This window comes from Paramisgurnus dabryanus, chromosome 8, assembly GCF_030506205.2.
Source record: "Paramisgurnus dabryanus chromosome 8, PD_genome_1.1, whole genome shotgun sequence".
Classification (NCBI taxonomy): domain Eukaryota; kingdom Metazoa; phylum Chordata; class Actinopteri; order Cypriniformes; family Cobitidae; genus Paramisgurnus; species Paramisgurnus dabryanus.
The window spans coordinates 31224188-31234212 of record NC_133344.1 but is presented as its reverse complement, the minus strand read 5'-3'; the positions used below and the strand labels follow the sequence as shown (position 1 = coordinate 31234212).

General features: G+C 35.1%; 1 long non-coding RNA gene across 2 annotated transcripts; it reads left to right on the top strand.

Annotated features, from left to right (window-relative positions):
• Positions 1-471: 471 nt before the first annotated feature.
• LOC135770488 (uncharacterized) lies at positions 472-3374 on the top strand. Of its 2 annotated transcripts, none has more exons than XR_010542648.2 (7): positions 472-520; positions 1086-1166; positions 1305-1378; positions 1996-2088; positions 2257-2320; positions 2387-2485; positions 3190-3374. It is a non-coding gene; the product is annotated as an uncharacterized lncRNA (long non-coding RNA). The 2 variants fall into 2 exon arrangements; XR_010542647.2 differs by having other exon boundaries at positions 472-526; positions 3190-3372.
• The last annotated feature ends 6651 nt before the right edge of the window (positions 3375-10025 follow it).

Genomic DNA, 10025 nt, shown 5'->3' with positions numbered 1-10025 from the left:
ATATACAGGTAGCGACGTAATCTCGCGAGATTACACGAGACTGGACTGTTTTAACGGCTGTCTTCGAGATCTTGCGTATCACACGAGAAAATGCTTCAGAGAAAGAGGAGGTAAGGAAATATAAGTCAATGTAAACGCATAACGTTATTTTATTCACATATACAAAGTGGTATGACAAAAAAGCACGATGCCAAATCGGGTTTTTTTCTGTTAGTTGCGAATGTATTCGTTATAGTAGTTAATTTGCTAGTCCACGGATGTTCCCGCCGAAATTGGACTTCGTTATTATGAATATTAATAAATTAATATGAGGTGTGTTTTTATCAACTTAACCACTTGGTTGTTTTTGCTTCAGAAAAGCAACTAGTTATAAATGTAAGCGCTTTTTTGGACAACTTCGGTGAAAAAGTGTTGATTTCGTAGTTCAGTCAGCGTAATTTATATCCGAGACGAGAGGTCTTACAGGCGCCACAGACACCTATCAGCCTTTTGTAAGGAGGAGCAGCTCGAGTGCGGTGCGGTCAGTGTAAGCTGCTTAGTTTCTCAAATTCATATTACTGATAAAGTGTTAAAACTTAGATGAGATGTTGGTGTTTTATGGCTCACGAATTCGCAATAACGGATACGTATAGCAGTTCGTGTTAATGACATTAATCCAAACTTATTGATGACGTGATAACATGGGCGTCGAATCCCATATTAATCATGCTGAGGTTTTCTCGACGGGGGTAATGTGTATAAATGCAGTTATAAAATTAAAAGGGACAAGATAGTCGACGTGACCCTCATGTTTTCATGGCAATCAGTCAATTACATGTTACGCTTATGATCGCACCTGCGGTCATTCGCGCAGTATCCATTATTTTAAGCGGCATGAAACACTTAAGTTAACTCATTTGTACGAAAATATCATGTCGTGTAAGTTGGCATGTTCTATTCGAATTGAAATACATTGTAACGGTGTAATTTTGCTTACTTGTTGAATAGTTAGCAAGTTTTAATGGAAATAGAAAATATTGGTTATCTAAATATGCTCTTGTTTTTAGTATATTTTTATAACTCTTTTGTAATGTCTTCGTTATCAGAGCCCTTCAAATTAGAAAAGTGAGGATGATCTTGTCAATGCTGAGATTTTCATGCATCAGCAGCCACTACATCTGGATCAGGTAATGTTGTGTTAACCCTGCTATTCTACAATATTTACTTAAATGCAGTATGCAAGTGTATGTATTCATGTTCTGATAAAAGTCATTATAATTCTCTTCCAATATTGCACTAATTTAACTTTTTTATATTTTGTCAAGATTGAACAAGAAACAGACAGCAAGGGTTGTCAGGTCAGAAACAGAATGACACACAAACACAAGAAACTTCACAGGTGAGAATTGAGACTGGCTTTTTAAAAACACCTGCTACTTGTTTCTCAAGACTGGTTTATCATTGTCATTAGGAAAATATAAGAAACTAATTTAGGATACAATGGTTACTTTTCAGCACAGCAATTAATTTCTTTTGTACGCCACTATTCCTTCTACAGTATGTAGGCCTACATATTTCAAACACTTTGTTTTCAGTAGACAGAGACAAAAGTTAATCCAGTTTTCAGAGTGGATGTTGATGCAAGTTTTATAGAGGCTTCATATTGACAGAAAAAAATGGGTCTTTGTGGTGGTGTATTTGACAGCATTTATTTGTTCTTATCTTTATGTGTTATGGGTTTAATCATAATTTTTTTAATTGTCAATGAGCTGCCACCTACCCTTGTAATGCACCACCAAGATACCATGTTGTAATAGAAATCCGTAATTTACCATTTCTTTTTTGTGAAGCGTCTCCCCTAAAACCTTACAATGCATTTAATATTTGTTTTGTAATCAGATCAAGTTCTACTAATCCTAATAATTAAGATGCAGTGTTTTGTATTTCACAATTTATGTTTTCTTTTTAAAAGGGGCTATGACTTGTTTTTATTTTATTATGTGTTTTAAATTGTAGGCAGATCAACATGCAATTTGAAGTCGTGTGATTATATACAGAGAGGTGAAGTAGTGTGTCTTTCCAGATGCCCAAATCATTCCCCCTTAAAAGGTAATGAATAGTGTTATGACAAAAAATGTAAACATTCTTAATTTCTTTAAAAGTTGTACTTGGGCCACAGTTTTCTGTATTTCTTACCACAAGATTACATTTATATTTCTATACTAATGAAATATGTTTTTCTTTTTCCAAACTTTATCAAATGCAATGATCGCTAAGATGAGCCTGAAGAGGAGATTTGGGAAGATGCTGTTTCATAAGTCGCTTTGCCAGATCACCTGTGGTAAGTTTGTAAAACATATATTAAAAATAGGATTATAACATCTCCTAATCAAAAGTTTTTGATCAGGTCGGGATGTCTGCTAACAAGATGCCTTGCTGGTCTGAGCGAGTTTAAAGTCTTACACAGACAGTCCAGAAGTTCTGAAGTCCATCTTCGATTTCATTGGTAAGGGACTACACAAAAGGCTGTTTGACCCACACGTAAAGCAACCTGTCAGTGTTTGCTTTGTTAAGCATCTCATTTGGGCGTGTTGAAAATATAAAGTTAATATCACTTAAGCATTCAGGATTCATTTGTAACCAAATCGATCAGAAGCACCATTCACTACCATAGTATTCTTTTATCCTACTATGTAAGTCAATGGTGCTTCTGGTCATTTTGGTTGCAGACATTCCTTAAAAAATCTTTGTGTTCATCAGGACGCTTTAAGGTGTAGAAACATCTCAGCAACCTCAAGAGAAATTGGAGGCAACTGAGCTAAATTGCAGATGTTGTTGCAAAGGGTCTGAATATGTATAATGTAAATATGATATGTTTTCTTTTTTCATACATTTGCAAAAGCTTCTAAAATTCTGTTTTTACTTTGTAAAAATATCTAAACAATTACAGTATCATGCAACAACATAAAATTGAAAGTGAAAGGTGTATGATTTCTGAATGCACTGTAGATGATCTTAATTGAACCTCATTGTCATCATCGTAAACACAACAGCTTTGTTCTTTCATCAGATGGCTATGCAATGTTTCAAGTCAGACTATCAAAGAAAACGCATCTTGCCCTGATGTGCAATAACAAGATTTTTTTGTACATGGGCTAAAATGCAGCATTTTTTGAAAATTAAATATCTTGTGTTTTTTTCCCTCCTTAGATGCTGTCATCGTATTAAGTACAGCATGAGCCAGAATAGATGGGTGGTGGTGGCCATAAGAAGACTGTCAACTAAACCAACAACAAAATTCATATTTGCAGTTTTTCTTGAATAAAGTTTTTCTATTCAGATGAATAAAATGACTTTTAAACATGATTTTGTTTCATATTTTATGATTTTATTCTATATTTAGAAAATTCCACTTCTGCACTATTAACTGGAAACCTAACTGTTTGAAAGAATGTGTTTTTATCCATAAAAAAATATTTTTAACAGCTGCTTTCATGTTTATTTGGAAAGGGTAGGCACCTGCCATCTTATTTGTCCACATTTAAACTTTACCTTCCTTAAGTGTTTAGTTTTATGAATGGGGTTGTACTGTAAGTTATGCGTAGCAAGTTGCATTCATATGATAACTGCATTAAAAATGACACGTTTACAGTAAATCATTTAGTGAGTATTGCAGTGTAAAGTAAAAATCTATATTTAGTGTTAAAAACAACAAGGAAATAGAAGGTTGAAATTGCGTCATGATATCAACCATAATTCACCTATGTTGAAAGTGTGACGTTGAAACAACGTCGTGATTTCAACGTTGAAATTTTTTGCAAAACCGAAAGGTAATCCAACGTTGATTCAACGTTGGTATCTGACGTTGATTCAACGTTGAATCAACGTTGAAATGCCGACTGGGTATGTATGTGGTCGTACAAATTAATACGAATTAGCCACCTCTTTATGAATTGCATTGAAAGTACAAAAAAGTACAACTTATTGGACTACATCTCTGATTGTCACAACTTTAAAAATTTGTAGTAGAATGTGTTTAAAATGTTGAACGCATGGCATAAATGGTTTTTCCAATGCCTGAAACCATCTATATAATGAACCTCAAAGCAAAGTCCCAGGACCGCCTCCTTCCCCCGAACCGATTCTCAAATCCTCTTGATATCCCTCTAAGGTTTGTCCCCCTCTTTTAATCAAGCAAAGGAATTACCAAGGGAAGTGATTAGGTACAGGTCTTTAGCTATTTCTTTTACTTTTCAACAATGTAATCCTTTCAGCGCAGACTCCACAGATATCCAGGCATTGTGCTCCACTTTCTCTCTCTTTCACAAAGACACTGCAGCCTGGCTCCCTTTTGAAATAAGAGTGGCAAATTAAAAGTTATTGTTTGCCACTTTTAAATGCATCTTTCCCACCCACCCCTTAACCCAGAGTCCACGTCTGGGATTTGTCCCCTTCTCCGTGATTTATTTGTTACGTATTTTTCCTGTCAATCAACAGGTTAAACAGAGCTCCGGTGGCCATACTACATTTGTGACTCTTGAAGAACAAATGGTGTAGTGTACTACGGACACAACAAACAAAAGTTACATTTACACATTTTGGATGATGCATTTCCAGGGGTTCTCAATCCGGACACGACGGGAACTTGATCCGGACCCGCGTCCACTTTATAGTACAAGTGCATTAATTTCTATGTGATTGATTAAATGTGTGCATTTGCTACTTTACAAATACATATTAAACTTGTAAACCATTCGTTTAGTTTTCTTTTCTTTTTAGATTTAAGAGTATTCCTGGTCCGAAAATAAAACGAGTTATTAAAACATTTCCTGTGTCACGCTGTAGCCATCACACCCAGATATTATGCACAGCTACTTCATGTACTACGGCTTTTGATCATTAAGTCCTTATCAATCTGAAATCACTGTTTGTTTGAGTCGTTTAAAACATGCATTTGAAAAAGCAACACTCGTCAAACATAAACTTTATACATATTCTTTATTATCATGAAAATACCTGAAAAGGTTTGAAGAACAGCAATATAAATATAACCTTAAGACATTTCCTGGAGCTCCGTGTATCTGGTTCTTCGTCTGCAGCACATATTAAGTTTCTGCCCAAGAGCGCCCCCTGGCTTTTGGATGTAGCGGTATTTCACCGTAATTCATTGAGAAGCATAGCAAGCATCATCAGCCAATTTATAGGTGCACCCCTAATTTTGGTCAGTGTCTCTGCCTACCAACCACACTTTTTTTGCCATGGTTTAGCATCTGATAGAAAACAAACAGTGCCATTTCTCTCATTAGGTTGCTCCGTATCTTGCACCTGGTTACTTTTGGCATATTTCTTGTGTTTATGTTTAAAAAATGTTTTTACTTTAAATGCAAAATACACTTGTTATGTTTTTCCCAAACCATTTGTGTTGATTTGTTATATAAACAAATGATTTACATAAAGTTATTACTATGCTTGACAATTTTTGTAATAACCAGTTTTTCCGGACCTATGAAAATGATGAGAATTCAGATTTGGACCTTTGAATGTAAACTTTGAGAACCCCTGATCTATACTGACTTACAGTCCATTACAAGGTACAGTTTTCCTTAGGATTAAAGCCATAACTCTTTGAACTGCTAACACTATGATCTACCACATGAAATACTGAAACACTGTGAACAAAAACTTGCAACTTACGTGCAAATATGCGATGCCAGACTCAAAATAGTATTTATTTTTGCATATGGGTGTCTAAACCCATTACCCTTTAAACTATATGGGGCAGTTTCCCAGATAGGGCTTATCCTAGTCCCAGACTAAAATGCATGTTTGAGCTGAAAACATTTTGCCCTGACTTATTTAAACATATATCAGTGCCATTGTTTTGTCTCAAGATGCACTCCAGTTACGTATTTTTGTAAAACGACTTAATGTCCTATATAACTAAAGCCGTGGCTTAATCTAAACCCTGTCCGGGAAACCGCCCTTATAAAGGTTACCAAATAACTTTTTTTCTGACTCTTTTGTTGATCTTGGACTCCAAACAATGCTGAGTTGTTTTAATCCACTGGTAAACAAAGCTAGGTGGATTAAGTGAATCTCGAAATGTCTGTATTGTCCCAACCCAGAATTTTTTGAGTGTCCAATGTCCCAACTCCAGCCCAGTACACTAAATAGGGTTTAATGAAAGGCATTTCAGTAAGTCGTACACTTAAACCCACAGTGTTATGGTGGGATTTTGTGTTCCTCTTGTTGCATTCATGAACCAGCTGCATCTCATCTCAGTGATTCGAGTTCCCATAGTCCCACTGCATGCTTCCCCCCACCCAAACCACCAGCAGTGCTTGAGCAGTGCACAGGAGGGCAGGATACAGACACGGTGGGCGCGGAGAAAGCCACACGAGTGGGTGGATTGTATTGTCTTTGGTGTAGTTTATCATTTTTGGTGTATTGATTTGCAATGAATGCAAGTCGGCCGAAGGAATGCGGAATGAAATGCATTTAAAAGCAGTTTCACATGCGACTGACAGATGGGCTCATTGGGAATCCTTTTTCCTTGAGACAATGTGACAATAGAAAGACCCTTGAAATTAGCCGGATTTAAAACACGCCTTTATTAAAATGATTAACTGAACAATTAAACAATCTATCGGTTATGTACCGTATTTCATACACCAAGAGGACACATGTTTTCGATTTAGGTCATATTTCATGTTAAGCACTTTCATTTGACACATGACCACTTTATCTCTAACACTACACAATGGGACAACATGCACGTCTGGCCTAGAAAAGGCAAACAAATCTCCCAAACAACAGAAGGTCCAACGTAACCAAAACTGAGTTGAACCTGAGAGAAACTCTGTATAGTGTTTGAAGCTGGTTGTAGTTGGGCTGAGGCTCTTGTCACTAACCCTTTCATGACATCTCGGGAGAAGAGAGACAGCTGGCGCTCTTGGATGAGGGCGTTTATTTACCTCCGCCGGCAGCAAAGGAAAGCCGCTCCACAAAAGAGAGCTCATGAATGGGCTCTCACTGGGGAAGCCTTCCTAAAGTTCTTTATGCGGGCCTTCCATTTAAGCCTGCCACGTTTTTTGTTTGTTTCTTATAGCAGCAGAAGAAAGTTTTTGGAACAAATAATCAAGGGGAGAAGAGAGCGCGACCTTACACACCAAATTTGTGGGGAAACTACAAATGAGTTACAAAATAACAGTCAGCCTTTTATGAACAGAAAAAGAGCATGTGGTGTTTTATGTCATCACCATGCAGCTTTTATTCAAGATTTGTGCAATACCTATTCACGGATGAGTCATTAAGCATAAAACTTGAATGTTTCTCACCCATTTCTTCCTTTTAAAAAGTCATCATTTACTCACTCTCATGTTGTTTCAAACATGTATAAAATTTCTTTGTTTTGATGTATTCTTTTTTTCCAGCTCTCCTGGAGTTAAACATTTGATTTTTAGTGTTCCGGAATCCACTCAGCTAATCTCCAGGTCTGGCGCTAGCACTTTTAACATAGCTTAGCATAATCCATTGAATTTGATTAGACCATTAGCATCACGCTAAAAAATAACCAAAGAGTTTCGATATTTTTCCTATTTTAAACTTGACTCTTCTGTAGTGACATTGTGTACTAAGACCGACAGAAATTAAAAGTTGTGATTAGGCAGATATGTCTAGGAACTATACTCTCATTCTGGCGTAATAATCAAGGACTTTGCTGTAGTAACATGCCTGCAGCAGGCGTAGTGATATTCTGCACTGCCTGAAAATAGTCCTCTGCTATTTAAAGTTACCAAGGGGACTACTTTCAGCATGGCATAATATCATTGCGCGTAATGCAGCCATGTTACAGCAGCAAAGTCCTTGATTATTACGCCAGTTTGAGAGTATAGTTCCTAAATATCTGCCTAGAAAATCACAACTTTTAATTTTCCGTCGGTTTTAGTACACGATGTAACTACAGAAAAGTCAAGTTTTAAATAGGAAAAATAAAAAAATGTCTTTGGTTATCTTTTAGCACGTTGCTAATTGTCTAATCAGATTCAATGGATTGTGCTAACCTATGTTAGAGTGCTAGCGCCAGACCTGGAGATCAGCTGAATGGATTCCAATACGGTAAGAATCAAATGTTTCACTCTAGGGGAGCTGGAAAATGAGCATATTTTCAAAAAAAAAAAAAAGAAAAAAACGTGGAGTGTGGGTGTATTTTGATTTGTTTCTAATGTAATATGTATGTAATGTAATGTTTTAAACCTGAAAAATATGATTAAACAAATAAATGAACCTTCTTATATTTAAAGACTGGATAAAGACTGAGAACTATGCAAACAAGAAAAAGAACATGAAGTATAAACAAAAACTCATTTTGTATTTAGTAATTTAAAAGTACAGTATGATTTTTAGCGGCATCTATCAGTAAGATTGCGAATTGCAGCCAACCTCAATTTCGAAATGCATGAGAAGCTACAATAGCTGTCACAATAGCTGTTTTGTTGCCTGAGACAACGTAGGAATGAAACACGCTCTGTATAGAACATGGCGGTGATTTCCATGTTGTAAGGGGACCTGTGGTGTATGTAGACAAAACGGCTCATTTTAAGGTTATAAAACAATACAGTTCATTATGTAAGGTCTTTATACACCACTGATAATATAGTTATGTAGATTATATTGCATTTCTGTCAAGAGATCGTTCTTTAAGTCAGTAACATACCATTGCACATTTTAAAATGAATTTATGTTGACACTACATAAATGCAGTAGTACAATACTGCATAGTAGTACAGTATAAAGTGCTGTAGATCGATATTTCTTCTCCGCCCAACTTTTTCTGTTTCACTTCTCTTTTCACTGTTTTGTAAATTTATTGCAAAAAGTCAAAAAAAATTTTTTTTTTTTTGTGGTGTGTGTGTGTTTAAATGTATATGTTTATGTGTTGTGAGACACCATGTAATCGGAAATAAATTGCCCCAAGGGGATCAATAAAGCTCTAAACTAAATATGTTTGTTTTAAATCAATCATTATTTTAATATTTATACATTTATTCAGAAATGTGCATTAAACAACAAGCAAACACAATATACTGTAAACAAGCAGTTCAATTATCCGATTTTAAACAATTCAAAACTGTACCCGCAAAAAACAAACAAACAAACAAAACATAAAGGCTTTGATTAACTGAGCTGAAAGAGATCCCAGACAAACTTAAGCGTAAGAACCTTGTACAAATCCATTAAAGACAACTTTCTCGGACAGTTTTCTGCTCAGTTTTTTACTCTGGAATAGCAGAATTTGACCTGCACATGACTGACAAATGCTGCCCTCTTCTGGTGTACAGAAGAAACTACATTTTAGTAATAAAAAATAAAAAAATCACCAAATACACCTTGATCAAAAACGCTAAAATTTTTAAAAATGAAAAGAGCTGTTTGATGTTTTAGCCAAATCTAATTATTCCCTCTGTATAATTAACAGAGGTGTAAAGTATGAATTTTTACTTTATTCAAGCACATAAGTATCTGTGCTTTATGAGCATTTTTCCTTCACTACTTCTAAAGCATAAAATCATACTTTTTACTCCACTACATTGTATAAATTTCACTTAATACTTAACTACATTAAATATTAAGTACGGCCTACTTAATTACTTTTACTCAAGTACTTAAAGTTTTACTTGAGAATGAATAATAAAGTACATTTTTAATGTTGTTAAGTACTGAATGAAATTTATATGAGATGTATAAGTATTACATGCAAAAACAATGTTACATTATGTAATGTAGTGAAGTATAAAGTACAATATTATGCATCAAAATGAAGCAAAAGGAAAACATACTTAAAACGTCTTTGCACCTCTGATAAGTATTAGTTAATTTGTCATACAAAGTTGTGAAAATAACTTACATTTTTAATAAAACTATACAACATTTGATGTTATACAATATTTAACATCAAACATTCCTAATGTTTTATCGACACAAAGTGTCTATAAAATGTAAAGTAACTTTTCAATTTATCAAAAGAATTTCAGCTAAGAAAAGTC